We start from the raw sequence: 17,014 nt of genomic DNA on the forward strand, positions 1-17,014 counted from the left end.
AAAAGTCTAAACGATCAAGCACCTATTTACCTCAGAAATTCATTTACATTTAGCTGTGATATACATGACATACATGCTCGAACTTTGAGGTCAGATTCTTATTTGCAGCTTTACCTTCCTCGACCGAAAACTGAACTATTTAAAAAAAGTTTTACATATTCTGGTGCTACTATCTGGAATTCCTTACCAAGTCATATAAAAGAGCATCATCTTTAGGGCAATTCAAATCACTATACATAGCTTGGCACAACACAATCATAATACTTAATATTTATAATATTGCACTTCGTATAGTTATAGTATAAACAAAATACTGGTATTAAATGCACTTGTCTGTCTTCTATATGTTACAATGTACCATGTAAATATTTTAGATGTATATGTTATGTATTGTTTTGAGGGCCTCATGGAAGATTGATGTTGTTCGTCAAATGAGTTTTCCTCGTTAAATAAAGGCTTTATTATTAATATTATTATTATTATTATTATTATTGTACCATTTTTCACATCTTTGGTAAGACGTGGCCAGGAATCGAACCCACGACTTCCCGCACTCGGTGCGGACGCTCTACCACGTGGCTGTCGAGGCGGTTTAAGGACATTTTTTTCTACCAGTCCGCAGATTGAGTTTGCAGACATTGCCAATCTTTTGTTTGCATGAAATAATAAATAGAAAGAATACTCTTTAGGAATTCAGAATTCAGTTTTATTTTAAAGATTTATTTCTGTCATCTTTTAGAGCTAAACAAACGTATGATCTTCACGCCTGGGACATTAACGGTCAGTACAGCAGCTCGCCTAACCTGGGACATTAACGGTCAGTACAGCAGCTCGCCTAACCTGGGACATTAACGGTCAATACAGCAGCTCGCCTAACCTGGGACATTAACGGTCAGTACAGCAGCTCGCCTAACCTGGGACATTAACGGTCAATACAGCAGCTCGCCTAACCAAAAAGCTTGAATAGCAGCAGGAAACACAGTGAAAAGGGCGTGAATTCTAGAAACAGAAATATCTAAAAGCAGCAGAAGTCAGAGAAGACTGGTCCTATGTAACGGAAGCTGGAGAATCACTTTATTCCGGCTCCGAAATTTAAGACGCTCAGAAAGTTGTTTTGATATTGGAACTACTGACTTCGGTATGTTTTTGTTTGTTTTATGAAAATATGTGATAGAATAGAATATATCTGTATTTGTGAAATTTGAACCAATATTTGCAATCACTTGAAAATACCGTTTGTTTTTCCAAAAGTGGGAATTTTAATTAATCATAAAATGCATTGACTGTTATGGTCATTCATATTAGGACACGTAGTTATGTCGGTGTGACGTTAAACACTCAACACAGTTTTAATGTGATCATGTAATGAAACTACCAAAAGGTCAAAGGAAAATCCTATTTAATAATATTATATAGAGGTAACATCACTTTTACTGACACAAAAATGATTCAGTCTCCGAGATACTTGTAATGACTCAAGTGATACCGAGTGGATTTTGCAAAATCTGTGTGAAATGAGTACATCTAGGTTTCGCCAGTTCAGTGTTTTAGTTGTTTTGCTGATGTTATTTTCGTTAATGAAAAAAAAACCAACAACATTACCTATATGGTTAAGTTTAAGAAACTATGGTTTGGGTTCGTTCATCCTTTTCACGAATCCACTCTTACTCGTGTGTTTTTTTTTTCATACACATAATGAATAAGGCCGTCTTTATACTGATCAGTACTATGCAATTTTAATGTAACCAGGAAACTATATGGTTTTGGTAAATGTAAGTGTTCTTTGAAGACCCACCGCAGAACAACTGTTACTTTTGCTTCCATGCGATTGAAAAATACATGTATCCGTAGTTACAGGTATGTACTTAAAGCCTAGTTACATATAGACATTGTTATATATTAGGCCAAACATACGCACTTAAAGTTTAGTTACAGGGGCCTCCGCGGCCGAGTGGTTAAAGTCGCTGACTTCAAATCACTTGCCCCTCATCGATGTAGGTTCGAGCCTCACTCGGGGTGTTGAATTCTTCATTGAGGAAGCCATCAAACTGGCTAACGGAAGTTTGGTGGTTCTACCCAAGTGCCCGCTCGTGATGAAATAATGTACGGAGGGGCATCTGGGATCTTCCTCCACCATTAAAGCTGGAAAAGTCGACATATGACCTATCATGTGTCGGTGCGACGTTAAATCAAACAAAAAAAGAACAAAAGTTACACAGTGATATATACATCGACAGTGATATAATATTATATAAGCCAGGCATATATACTTAAACATAAGTTATTCATCGCGGACAGTGATATATATATATATATATTAGGCTAAGCATATTTACTTAAAGTCTAGATACACATCGACAGTGACATACATTAGGCCAAGAATATGTACTTAAAGGCTAGGTACACATCGACAGTGATATATATTAGGACGAGAATATGTACTTAATTAAAGGCTAGGTACACATAGACATTGATATATATGATAAGGCCAAGCATATATTTACTTAAAGTCTAGATTCACATCGACAGTGATATATATTAGGTCAAGCATATTTACTTAAAGTCTAGATACACATTGACAGTGAAATACATTAGGCCAAGCATATTTACTTAAAGTCTAGATACACAACGACAGTGATATATATTAGGCCAAGCATATTTACTTAAAGTCTAGATTCACATCGACAGTGAAATACATTAGGCCAAGCATATTTACTTAAAGTCTAGATACACATTGACAGTGAAATACATTAGGCCAAGCATATTTACTTAAAGTCTAGATACACATTGACAGTGATATACATTAGGCCAAGCCTATTTACTTAAAGTCTAGATACACAACGACAGTGATATACATTAGGTCAAGCGTATTTGCTTAAAGTCTAGATACACATGGACAGTGATATACATTAGGCCAAGCGTATTTGCTTAAAGTCTAGATACACATTGACAGTGAAATACATTAGGCCAAGCGTATTTGCTTAAAGTCTAGATACACATTGACAGTGATATATATTAGGTCAAGCGTATTTGCTTAAAGTCTAGATACACAACGACAGTGATATATATATGGTCAAGCATATTTACTTAAAGTCTAGATACACAACGACAGTGATATACATTAGGCCAAGCATATTTACTTAAAGTCTAGATACACAACGACAGTGATATACATTAGGCCAAGCATATTTACTTAAAGTCTAGATACACAACGACAGTGATATATATTAGGTCAAGCATATTTACTTAAAGTCTAGATACACAACGACAGTGATATATATTAGGCCAAGCATATTTACTTAAAGTCTAGATACACAACGACAGTGATATACATTAGGCCAAGCATATTTACTTAAAGTCTAGATACACAACGACAGTGATATACATTAGGCCAAGCATATTTACTTAAAGTCTAGATACACAACGACAGTGATATACATTAGGCCAAGCATATTTACTTAAAGTCTAGATACACAACGACAGTGATATACATTAGGTCAAGCATATTTACTTAAAGTCTAGATACACAACGACAGTGATATACATTAGGCCAAGCATATTTACTTAAAGTCTAGATACACAACGACAGTGATATACATTAGGCCAAGCATATTTACTTAAAGTCTAGATACACAACGACAGTGAAATACATAAGGCCAAGCATATTTACTTAAAGTCCAGATTCACAACGACAGTGATATACATAAGGCCAAGCATATTTACTTAAAGTCTAGATACACAACGACAGTGATATACATTAGGTCAAGCATATTTACTTAAAGTCTAGATACACAACGACAGTGATATACATTAGGCCAAGCATATTTACTTAAAGTCTAGATACACAACGACAGTGATATATATTAGGCCAAGCATATGCACTTAAAGTCGAGCTATCTTTATCTACTGTAGCAATTTGCAAGGTGTTTGATAATAACCGTATAGTTTTGGCTTCGATCGCACTTTGTTTCTAAAGTTTAAGACAGTTATCTATCTATGTCTTTAAAAAATTTCGGAAAAGTTTTTGACTGAACAAAATTGCATTTCAAGTTGAAGCCCATAAATTCAGGAAGGGATTAGATCTTATATTGCTGAATCATACCAGTATTATAAAAATGCTTATAGTTTTAAGGGAACTTAATATCTAAAACTAGTAAGTACTCGTTACTTTCTTTCAGATAATGACGAAAGCAGATATTTTAAAGACAGCCAGATTACTACGCTCACTTCCTGTGATAAGGCGCATTGGACAATATACAGAGTATGGTGCTGTCGTACTACTTTTGTTTATGGTATTAATCCCACAAGTAGGACACTGGTTAGCTTACAAGTGTGTTTTATGTCATTGCATACTGGGAGCAACTGCACTTGGAAAAAAAGCCGTAGGTAAGTAATTCATTTAAGAAATAATTCATAGCAAAACAGTGCTTTATCACTATTTATACACGATGGGCGGTTATACGTCGGGCGTAATAAATCCACGAGGGCGCAGCCCGAGCGAAATTTTTTCGGACGACGTATAACCTGCCAGAGTGTATAAATAGTGATAAAGCACTGTTTTGCTATAAATTATTTCGATTCTAATAAATTATGTTATTTATTGTAAAATTTATATCAAATATGATGGAACTGTTTCTTCGCCCAAGCATGGCGCCAATAGTAGACACATGTTTGTTAAAACACGCCAGGACCGGAAACGGTAATACGTCTTGCGGCAGAATTCAGTTTGAGCGAAAATTATTGCGAATTATTCAGCACAGCGAATAACTAATTCAGTACACTGGCACCAGATCAGAAAGAAAATGCCTCCGTACGTGTTATACCCTACCCCTAGGTTTTCTATAAGAACCATGGTCGTGAACGGGAAAATATACTAAACCGTTTCAATCGCACATTTCATACCTAAAACACGCAGTGTGGTAAATGTGTACTATGGATATCAAACAAGTAGTAATTTATCTTTCATTGTGTACCGGTCACATTTTTTCAATACATTTTATCTTAGAAAAACAACGCGTAGTTTATAGTAATTTCAACATTACACAAAAAACTTGCTTGAACTTCCCTGGTGAAGTTCCGTTCTAGATTACAAAACCATTCTGATTGGCTGTTGTGAAAATGTATGTCAATCGTCATTTTACTACACGTGTTCGCTAAAATGTGAAAATGCAGCAAAATGTGCAAAATGAATAAAATATACAGAACAGATGCAGACCAATGTACGATTTCAAATTAAAGATGATATACAAGATGAATTTCATTCATTATTTCGAGTTTTAGTGTAAAATTGTGATTTTTTTAAAATCTGTTTTTGTTTGTTTACGTTTCGCCAAACATGTGCGCACTGCCGTGACCTCTAGACCGGATGTTCATTAGGGGAGTTCAAGCAAGTTTTTTCTGTAACGTTGACGAAAGCATAAAATATATTGATAATCTCAGCAATATGGAATATTGAGACAATGTGACTGGTACACGATGGAAGATAAATTATCGCTTGTTCAATATACTAGGTACCCATTCACCGAACTGCGCGTTTAAGTTGAGAAATGTACGATTGAAACGGGTTAGTGCACTTTCCCGTTCATGACCATGGTTCTTATAGAATACCTAGGGGTAGGGTATAACACGTACGGAGGCATTTTTTTCTGATCTGGTGCCAGTGATTCAGTATGTGTATAATTAATCAAAACATTTGTGCAATGCGACATTTCGTTTAAAACATGTTATTAAGCAAAATATTTCATGAAATTTGTTGAAATTTGTTTGAAAGCGCTATTTCTTGATGCGTACATGGCGCTAAATATCACGTTGACGTAACGTCAACATAACATCGTTGTGATGATTAAAGCATTGTTAGCCGTATTAGAATATATGTTATAATTCGCCCGGCATATAACATCTTTGTCGTGTTAACATATGATACAAGGTTCAGCTATATATTGTTCCTAAAAATAATATCTGATTTTATTCAAATTTCCTAAAAGCTTTAAAATACTTTATGTCATATCCTTAAAGTCATTTACTTTTTGGTAGTTTTCTTTCACCAAAAAAATGAGAATAAAACATTTAGAGTTTGAGGTAAAGGATCCCGTTATAATAATCGGGAAATATTGTATATCTTTGTATACGAATTCGGCACTCTTCGGTTATTACGGAAAGTCACGTTCAGCTACATGTACGACCGCAGAATGCCGAATTACGTAACGGCAATATACGTTATTAGACGGAAAGTGCCGAGTGTCATTACGTCACCATTACCTTAACTTAAAAGCAATCTAAAATCTTTTCAGTAAGTATTTTGAATACACTGTGACAGAAATTATAAAACCTCATTCAGTATTGTTACAAAAAATGTAGGTGTTAGACAAATTATTGGTTGAAATGAAATATATGTACTTTTATAAAATGACACAACCTTTACATCATTGTTTTCCCTTTTTGTTGATAACGTCACACCGATATATGTCATTACTATGTTAACGAACAATTGAATACTTCTGCGGCGCGGTGCGGACTGATTTCATTTTTCTTATCTTTAACATTTAAGGCGTAATTGCTTTCTAAAATTCATTATTAATGTGAGATTATTTATAATTTGGATATCTCGCTTTTTGAAATGTAATAAATATTGTTTGGCATCTGTTAGTGAATACTTACTTATCTTTAACATTTCACTTCTCTGAAACTTTATCTGAATGTTGGCAATTGTTTTTTGCTTTTTTTTCAAGAAAAAGGCACTGTTGAAGGCGCTAAGATTTTTAAACGTAATCGCGACGTCTGCTTTTAATATAGATATGTTTTATAGAAATGTTTTATCATTTTTCTGGTATTCTAGGATGGTTACATAGTGTAGCCAGAAGTATCAGTGAAGCTAACATTGCCAACGTTACAGATAGTTGACCCAGCATAAAGGCGTATTACATCACAGCTTTTACGTTTACGTCACTGACGTCAATAGGATTCGGAAACGTGTCACCAAATAACAACGGCGAAAACATATTCTCAATATTTGCTGTTCTGCTTGGATGTAAGTAGCATTCGATTTATCGTTAATAAATGTACCTAAAAAGGAACATAGCCGGGAATATACAAATCTTGTTACAACTATTGTCTCAAACCGATAAATGTAGAATAAACGTTGAATATCACCAAATTGAGAAAACGTTTTGCATAAAACTAGGAATGTAGACAACTAGGTCAAAGTCATTAGATTTCTTTGAACGGTGTTCTTAAATATTCTAGAGTAGTCTACGGAAGAAAATGGTACACTGGTACCCAGTCCTACTGAATTTAAAATCCAAAACCTGCCTTCAGTTGTCGTAAATATTAATCACGTGACTATGCTATCTAGATTCTACACCAGGTTTTATTTAGAACGGTCCTCACTCGTTCTAATCATTTCGGAACACCTCTCTTTTTCACTCCATTTACTTTAGAGTAGATGCAGAATGTTTGCAGTAGTACAGGTAATACGCGGCATGTTTAATAAGATGGTTTGAATGATGTTCTGCGGTTTTCATTATCTCAGCTAATGATGTAAGTTAAAATAAATTACGTCCTGATCATTCTGTAATTGGCGGCCTAGTTTGAAGAGTTTATATATTTTACAGCACTGCTGAGTGTCAACGGTGAGAGTGTATCATGAGACAGATGAGTACCACGAGAAAATGAAGAGTATTAAAGAAACCAAAACATTCATCATCATCCGAAGAATCTTGCAAACTGATTGCACGAGTCCTTCTTACACACCTGGGCGTACACTAATGGAATTGACATGAACATGGTACAGTATATACAGAGTTTCTATGAATCAAGAGCGTTCAGTCTCAGTTTTAACTGAAGGTAGTTGCCCGTACTGACAATCGGAAATTTCCGTGTATTTCCGTAATACTCCGTGTGTGATTTCGGAATGCTTCTGTCGTGATAGGAAATTCCTTTTCATAAGTACTGGAGAACACTGAAATCGCATACTGATAAAACATCAGTGAACGGAAAATATCGAATGTCATTTTTTATATTTCACCAAAGTTCGGAAATATTTTATGTGTAAAGCCTAAATTTTTCACTTCATAAAGAGTCGAGTTTTGTTTTCTTTGGTTATTGATCGGACTATATAAAGAATTATTATACCTCACATAAATATCCAATGCAAATTTCCCATTAGTTTAACTTGAATAATATATCATATTCCCCAGCAATTTTATATCTCATGCGCAAAATCGTTATTTTCAGTTTCTGCGCATGTGATATGCTACATAATGATAATTTCATATCACCCGCGCAAAAGCGCTATTTTGTTTTTCTGAGCAAGTGATATTAACTTTTCAGATCTCCCGTTGAGTGATTGATACTTTTGCACTGAGTAAAAGACTGAGACGTTAACTTTTCAGAAGATGTGCTTTTATAATTTAGGATTAAATTTCTTTCATTTGTGAACTCGGCCGATTTTTCTTTTATTAATGATTTGTTCTACGTGCAAAAAAATTCGAAAACAACTTTTTTATCAAATATTGAATCGAAACTATTTCCATGAGATTGGAAATGATCTAACTAAGAAAATAAGTGCTCACACATATATGTTTCGTTTAGAAATAATATAGTTATCGCCGTTTTTCGAATGTTACTGCTAGCGATGTTGAAATGATTATGCGCATCATGAAACATAGGATTCAGCGATATGCAAACGTCTCGACTAAATCTATCAAAAATGTCTTATTACACAGAAGAGTTGCCACCGGAGTGCTAACAGGTAAGCACTCCTTAATTCAGTCTCCATTATTTGGTAATTCATTTTTAACGTTAGATAAATCATTTAAATCATTATGTTGATTTTACAGTAAATGTTTGACCTTTAATGTCATTTCGGTATAATAAAATATATATTGCATTCCTAAGAGGGTGATATGAAAAATGTTCACCCTCGAAATATGAATATAGACCTTGGCTGTCGCCTCGGTCGATATTCGTATATCTCGTATAGCCTGTAATAAGATGTCATAATCAATCTTAACCTCGGAGGGGTCAGATTGTCTATCTATAATGAGTGTAATTGATTGACACTAAATATCTTTATACGACAAAAGAGGTCACAAATGCAATCACAAGGACAGAACATTAATTCAAAAGGTTTATTCAGTTGTACATCATTAAATTTCAAATAACTCCAGACACTATCCTTCCCCCCCCCCCCCCCACCCCACCCCAACCCCGATTTTGTTAGCATTTACGACCCATCTTCTTAAACGCATTAATTATTTATTACTTCAAGATGCTGAAGAGTTTCTTCGTTTGACACCATCTCGACAAAGTGGGCGATCTACCTGCTAGAACGGGACCTGAGATAGGAGAGGATGAGCCGACATCTATGACATTCTAAATGCTCTCCAGCAAGTCTCTGTGACACAAATACAGCGTCCAAAGACAGAGCAGTGAAAAGTAAAGACTTTATTTATAAATATTAACATAATTCAAAGTCATTTCATGATTTTGATAATATATCTAAGAGATAATTGTAACAAAGCAATAAGATCTTTTATGATTTTTAAAAATAGTCAGTGTGAACAGCAGTATGTTATTATCACAGCGTAACTGTAGAAACATTTTTCCTCGGTTCTGTATAAGACAGGATCCAAGTATTTTCGAAAAAGGAGAAAGCAGAAATCACAGCTGAGAATACATAATTTTCTGATGTACATGACGGGTTAGATATTCTGTGAGCTGTGAGAACGTGGTTTAGGTCGCACTAATGAGATTTGGTGCAAACTGTGCGAGGTTATGTGCGCACTGTATATGAAATTTGGTAGACAGTTTGCGATTTTATATGAGCATCGTGTAAGACTAAGATCTGGTGCGCACGGCTGACTGGTTTTCAGCTCCAGAAGTTGTTTGTCCCTAACTGTTCCATGGCGGTGTCATATCATGCGGCTTTCTTTATTTGTTTTACTTTAGCTATATATGGTTTTATTTTGTCCTTGTGTAAATGTCAGTCATTTCTAAACTAAAGTAGGGTTTAGTTTCCTGGAAGTGGCGATTTTGGGACATGGTTTCTTACTTATGGTGCTAATTTCTCTTAATAAAGTTTATGAAATATTTATCATATATAAACATCAGACATTTGACTATTAAATCTAAATATTTTAGGTTCGTGTGAAAAAAAGGCGAAATATGAACAAATGTTGCAGGCCCTCACCTGGACACAGTTGCACAACGTCAGCCGATACAAGTAAGTATCGTCGTCTGCTTGTAGAACGCTGCGGTCACACAGTACATACAACGTCAGCAGTTACAAGTAAGTATTGTCGTCTGCTTGTATAACGTTACGGTCACACAGTTGCACAACGTCAGCCGATACAAGTAAGTATTGTCGTCTGCTTGTGGAACGCTACGGTCACACAGTTGCACAGCGTCAGCCGATACAAGTAAGTATTGTCGTCTGCTTGTGGAACGCTACGGTCACACAGTTGCACAACGTCAGTCGTTACAAGTAAGTATTTTCGTCTGCTTGTGGAACGCTACGGTCACAGAGTTGCACAACGTCAGCCGATACAAGTAAGTATTGTCGTCTGCTGGGAGAACGCTACGGTCACACAGTTGCGCAACGTCAGCCGATACAAGTAAGTATTGTCGTCTGCTTGTAGAACGCTACGGTCACACAGTTGCGCAACGTCAGCCGATACAAGTAAGTACTGTCGTCTGCTTGCGGAACGCTACGGTCACACAGTTGCGCAACGTCAGCCGATACAAGTAAGTACTGTCGTCTGCTTGCGGAACGCTACGGTCACACAGTTGCGCAACGTCAGCCGATACAAGTAAGTATTGACGTCTGCTTGCGGAACGCTACGGTCACACAGTTGCGCAACGTCAGCCGATACAAGTAAGTATTGTCGTCTGCTTGCGGAACGCTACGGTCACACAGTTGCGCAACGTCAGCAGATACAAGTAAGTATTTTCGTCTGCTTGTGGAACGCTACGGTCACACAGTTGCGCAACGTCAGCCGATACAAGTAAGTATTGTCGTCAGCTTGCAGAACGCTGCGGTCACACAGTTGCGCAACGTCAGCCGATACAAGTAAGTATTGTCGTCAGCTGGGAGAACGCTGCGGTCACACAGTTGCGCAACGTCAGCAGATACAAGTAAGTATTGTCGTCTGCTTGTAGAACGCTACGGTCACACAGTTGCGCAACGTCAGCCGATACAAGTAAGTATTGTCGTCTGCTTGCGGAACGCTGCGGTCACACAGTTGCGCAATGTCAGCCGATACAAGTAAGTATTGACGTCTGCTTGCGGAACGCTACGGTCACACAGTTGCGCAACGTCAGCCGATACAAGTAAGTATTGTCGTCTGCTTGCGGAACGCTACGGTCACACAGTTGCGCAACGTCAGCCGATACAAGTAAGTATTGTCGTCTGCTTGCAGAACGCTACGGTCACACAGTTGCGCAACGTCAGCCGATACAAGTAATTATTGTCGTCTGCTTGTAGAACGCTACGGTCACACAGTTGCGCAACGTCAGCCGATACAAGTAAGTATTGTCGTCAGCTGGGAGAACGCTACGGTCACACAGTTGCGCAACGTCAGCAGATACAAGTAAGTATTGTCGTCAGCTGGGCGAACGCTACGGTCACACAGTTGCGCAACGTCAGCCGATACAAGTAAGTATTGTCGTCAGCTAGGAGAACGCTATGGTCACACAGTTGCGCAACGTCAGCCGATACAAGTAAGTATTGTCGTTAGCTTGTAGAACGCTACGGTCACACAGTTGCGCAACGTCAGCCGATACAAGTAAGTATTGTCGTCTGCTTGTCTAACGCTACGGTCACACAGTTGCGCAACGTCAGCCGATACAAGTAAGTATTGTCGTCTGCTTGTCTAACGTTACGGTCACACAGTTGCGCAACGTCAGCCGATACAAGTAAGTATTGTCGTCTGCTTGCAGAACGCTACGGTCACACAGTTGCGCAACGTCAGCCGATACAAGTAAGTATTGTCGTCAGCTTGCAGAACGCTACGGTCACACAGTTGCGCAACGTCAGCCGATACAAGTAAGTATTGTCGTCAGCTTGTAGAATGCTACGGTCACACAGTTGCGCAACGTCAGCCGATACAAGTAAGTATTGTCGTCAGCTTCTAGAATGCTACAGTCACACAGTTGCGCAACGTCAGCCGATACAAGTAAGTATTGTCGCCTGCTTGTAGAACGTTGCGGTCACAGAGTTGTACAACGTCAGCCGATACAAGTAAGTCGCAACGTCAGCCGATACAAGTAAGTATTGTCGTCTACTTGTAGAACGCTGCGGTCACACAGTTGCACAACGTCAGCCGATACAAGTAAGTCGCAACGTCAGCAGATACAAGTAAGTATTGTCGTCTACTTGTAGAACGCTGCGGTCACACAGTTGCACAACGTCAGCCGATACAAGTAAGTATTGTCGCCTGCTTGTAGAACGCTGCGGTCACACAGTTGTACAACGTCAGCCGATACAAGTAAGTCGCAACGTCAGCAGATACAAGTAAGTATTGTCGTCTACTTGTAGAACGCTGCGGTCACACAGTTGCGCAACGTCAGCCGATACAAGTAAGTATTGTCGTCTGCTTGCAGAACGCTACGGTCACACAGTTGTACAACGTCAGCCGATACAAGTAATTATTGTCGTCTGCTTGTAGAACGCTACGGTCACACAGTTGCGCAACGTCAGCCGATACAAGTAAGTATTGTCGTCAGCTGGGAGAACGCTATGGTCACACAGTTGCGCAACGTCAGCAGATACAAGTAAGTATTTTCGTCAGCTGGGAGAACGCTACGGTCACACAGTTGCGCAACGTCAGCCGATACAAGTAAGTATTGTCGTCAGCTGGGAGAACGCTATGGTCACACAGTTGCGCAACGTCAGCCGATACAAGTAAGTATTGTCGTTAGCTTGTAGAACGCTACGGTCACACAGTTGCGCAACGTCAGCCGATACAAGTAAGTATTGTCGTCTGCTTGTCTAACGCTACGGTCACACAGTTGCACAACGTCAGCCGATACAAGTAAGTCGCAACGTCAGCAGATACAAGTAAGTATTGTCGTCTACTTGTAGAACGCTGCGGTCACACAGTTGTACAACGTCAGCCGATACAAGTAAGTCGCAACGTCAGCCGATACAAGTAAGTATTGTCGTCTGCTTGTAGAACGCTACGGTCACACAGTTGCGCAACGTCAGCCGATACAAGTAAGTATTGTCGTCAGCTGGGAGAACGCTTCGGTCACACAGTTGCGCAACGTCAGCCGATACAAGTAAGTATTGTCGTCAGCTGGGAGAACGCTACGGTCACACAGTTGCGCAACGTCAGCCGATACAAGTAAGTATTGTCGTCAGCTGGGAGAACGCTTCAGTCACACAGTTGCACAACGTCAGCAGATACAAGTAAGTATTGTCGTCTGCTTGTAGAACGCTACGGTCACACAGTTGCGCAACGTCAGCCGATACAAGTAAGTATTGTCTTCTGCTTGTCTAACGCTATAGTCACACAGTTGCACAACGTCAGCCGATACAAGTAAGTATTGTCGTCTGCTTGTAGAACGCTGCGGTCACACAGTTGGACAACGTCAGCCGATACAAGTAAGTATTGTCGTCTGCTTGTAGAACGCTACGGTCACACAGTTGCACAACGTCAGCCGATACAAGTAAGTATTGTCGTCTGCTTGCAGAACGCTACGGTCACACAGTTGCACAACGTCAGCCGATACAAGTAAGTATTGTCGTCTGCTTGTAGAACGCTACGGTCACACAGTTGCACAACGTCAGCCGATACAAGTAAGTATTGTCGTCTGCTTGTAGAACGCTACGGTCACACAGTTGCACAACGTCAGCCGATACAAGTAAGTATTGTCGCCTGCTTGTAGAACGCTACGGTCACACAGTTGCACAACGTCAGCAGATACAAGTAAATGGCAACGTCAGCAGATACAAGTAAGTATTGTCGTCTACTTGTAGAACGCTGCGGTCACACAGTTGCACAACGTCAGCAGATACAAGTAAATCGCAACGTCAGCAGATACAAGTAAGTATTGTCGTCTGCTTGTAGAACGCTGCGGTCACACAGTTGCACAACGTCAGCAGATACAAGTAAATCGCAACGTCAGCCGATACAAGTAAGTATTGTCGCCTGCTTGTAGAACGCTGCGGTCACACAGTTGCGCAACGTCAGCCGATACAAGTAAGTATTGTCGCCTGCTTGTAGAACGCTACGGTCACACAGTTGCACAACGTCAGCAGATACAAGTAAGTATTGTCGCCTGCTTGTAGAACGCTGCGGTCACAAAGTTGCACAACGTCAGCAGATACAAGTAAGTATTGTCGCCTGCTTGTAGAACGCTACGGTCACACAGTTGCACAACGTCAGCCGATACAAGTAAGTATTGTCGCCTGCTTGTAGAACGCTGCGGTCACACAGTTGCACAACGTCAGCCGATACAAGTAAGTATTGTCGTCTACTTGTAGAACGCTGCGGTCACACAGTTGCACAACGTCAGCCGATACAAGTAAGTATTGTCGTCTGCTTGTAGAACGCTGCGGTCACACAGTTGCACAACGTCAGCAGATACAAGTAAATCGCAACGTCAGCAGATACAAGTAAGTATTGTCGCCTGCTTGTAGAACGCTACGGTCACACAGTTGCACAACGTCAGCAGATACAAGTAAGTATTGTCGCCTGCTTGTAGAACGCTGCGGTCACACAGTTGCACAACGTCAGCCGATACAAGTAAGTATTGTCGCCTGCTTGTAGAACGCTGCGGTCACACAGTTGCACAACGTCAGCAGATACAAGTAAGTATTGTCGCCTGCTTGTAGAACGCTGCGGTCACACAGTTGCACAACGTCAGCAGATACAAGTAAGTATTGTCGCCTGCTTGTAGAACGCTGCGGTCACACAGTTGCACAACGTCAGCAGATACAAGTAAGTATTGTCGTCTACTTGTAGAACGCTGCGGTCACACAGTTGCACAACGTCAGCCGATACAAGTATTGTCGCCTGCTTGTAGAACGCTGCGGTCACACAGTTGCACAACGTCAGCCGATACAAGTATTGTCGCCTGCTTGTAGAACGCTACGGTCACACAGTTGCACAACGTCAGCAGATACAAGTATTGTCGCCTGCTTGTAGAACGCTACGGTCACACAGTTGCACAACGTCAGCCGATACAAGTATTGTCGCCTGCTTGTAGAACGCTACGGTCACACAGTTGCACAACGTCAGCAGATACAAGTAAGTATTGTTGCCTGCTTGTAGAACGCTACGGTCACACAGTTGCACAACGTCAGCCGATACAAGTATTGTCGCCTGCTTGTAGAACGCTACGGTCACACAGTTGCACAACGTCAGCCGATACAAGTATTGTCGCCTGCTTGTAGAACGCTACGGTCACACAGTTGCACAACGTCAGCCGATACAAGTATTGTCGCCTGCTTGTAGAACGCTACGGTACCACAAATGAGTCGTTAAAATTTGTATAAGCCCTATAACAGTTTCTTTTATGTTTGTAGAAATGAGAGAAATGAGATTTTTACTCTCTTATCACTTGATTCTTGTGTGTAAATCTGACTTTTTTTATAACTGCCAACCTGTTTATAGCAAAGAATCGCCGATGCCGACGCAAGAAACCACCGATAAAGCATATTTCGCAAAGAGTCCGCCGATATGGGTATTCACCGTGCAGTTGTGTACTGAATTTTAGTAATAATTTGAAATTGAATTCATTTTTATGCAACTTGTGTGGACAAGACATTTTGATTAATGATTTACGGCTGATTTCGAAATCAAAATATATAATTATACATAACATAACATATTCTTTATTCGACATAAAATTGCAAACATACAATTTATAGTCTATACAAACATACAATTTATAGTCTATACAAACAGTACAATTTTTGTAAAGCATAACACATGGCAGTAGTTTCCAAACATTTATCTGAGAAGTTCAGTAGAATAAAACCTAATACATGTATACTTCTATATCATAACTCCCGACAACAAAAGGGTATGAAAGAGAACTTGATCATACTTTACTCTTATCAACACAACTAAGAGCAGGGTAAGGACAAGTAACCTTTGATTATAATATATAACAGCTTGCAGAGGTTATTTCCCTTGCATTGTTTAACTAAATTGTGTATATACAATCACGAATAAGGACGGTCCGACTAAGTACATAAATTAAAATGTTCATAAGTGTAAAACATAATTAATCTGTTCATAGTTGATTTTACGAATTCAAACAATGAGAGAAAAAATCTACTGCCGATTATTAGATTAGATAATATTATAATTATAAAAGATCAAACTGTCAAATTAATTTACCCCCGAACCAAATAAGTCATAAATTCAAACTGACGAAAAAGTAATGAATTTTTTCTACCTATTCTATTTCAAGTAAAATACTGGTTTTTCATTTTTTTTATTATGATTTTTTTTATATAGTATTAAGTTTTATAAATAACATATCTCTTGAAAATATTTTCTTAGACATGCAAAAAGGATTTCATTTCAGCACTGTATTTTCTGAATTAATGTTTTAGAAATAACACCTGCACGGAAAAGATATTTTAACAAAATGCGATTCGGGATCTATAGGATGTTGCCGCTTATTTATAGATTCGCCTACTGATAAACGGTACTGATTGCCGCAAACTGATAAAGTTTCAGACTTCAACCTGACGAACAAAGCTTTTGAAGACTTAATGTTTGAATTTCTACATCAACTTTCAGCCGTCCTGTCAATGCCACAGTCAGTTTCCGGTGGAACTAACATATTATCTTGGGAAACATCAGACGACAGAGCGCCCTCTGTGATCGTCTAGTAGTCCTCCGCGTTCCAGGGAAGCTGGTGATACAGCGTCATCTGAAAGAGTGAGACAAACTCGATCGAGAAAATCAACTTCAAGCTCAACCATTTAGCACAGTACAATATCACAATGTGAATTTTCAACTTTAAAGAAATTATACAAGATCCATTTTGCTTCATA

The 17,014-nt window shown here is 39.0% G+C and overlaps 1 long non-coding RNA gene across 1 annotated transcript; it reads left to right on the top strand.

Moving 5' to 3' along the window:
* The first annotated feature begins 747 nt into the window (after positions 1 to 747).
* Positions 748 to 9,163, top strand: LOC123541058 (uncharacterized). The gene is made up of 4 exons (XR_008367623.1): positions 748 to 1,138; positions 4,179 to 4,386; positions 6,836 to 7,027; positions 7,611 to 9,163. It is a non-coding gene; the product is annotated as an uncharacterized LOC123541058 (long non-coding RNA).
* Positions 9,164 to 17,014: the final 7,851 nt, after the last annotated feature.

This window comes from Mercenaria mercenaria, chromosome 16, assembly GCF_021730395.1.
Source record: "Mercenaria mercenaria strain notata chromosome 16, MADL_Memer_1, whole genome shotgun sequence".
Classification (NCBI taxonomy): Eukaryota; Metazoa; Mollusca; class Bivalvia; order Venerida; family Veneridae; genus Mercenaria; species Mercenaria mercenaria.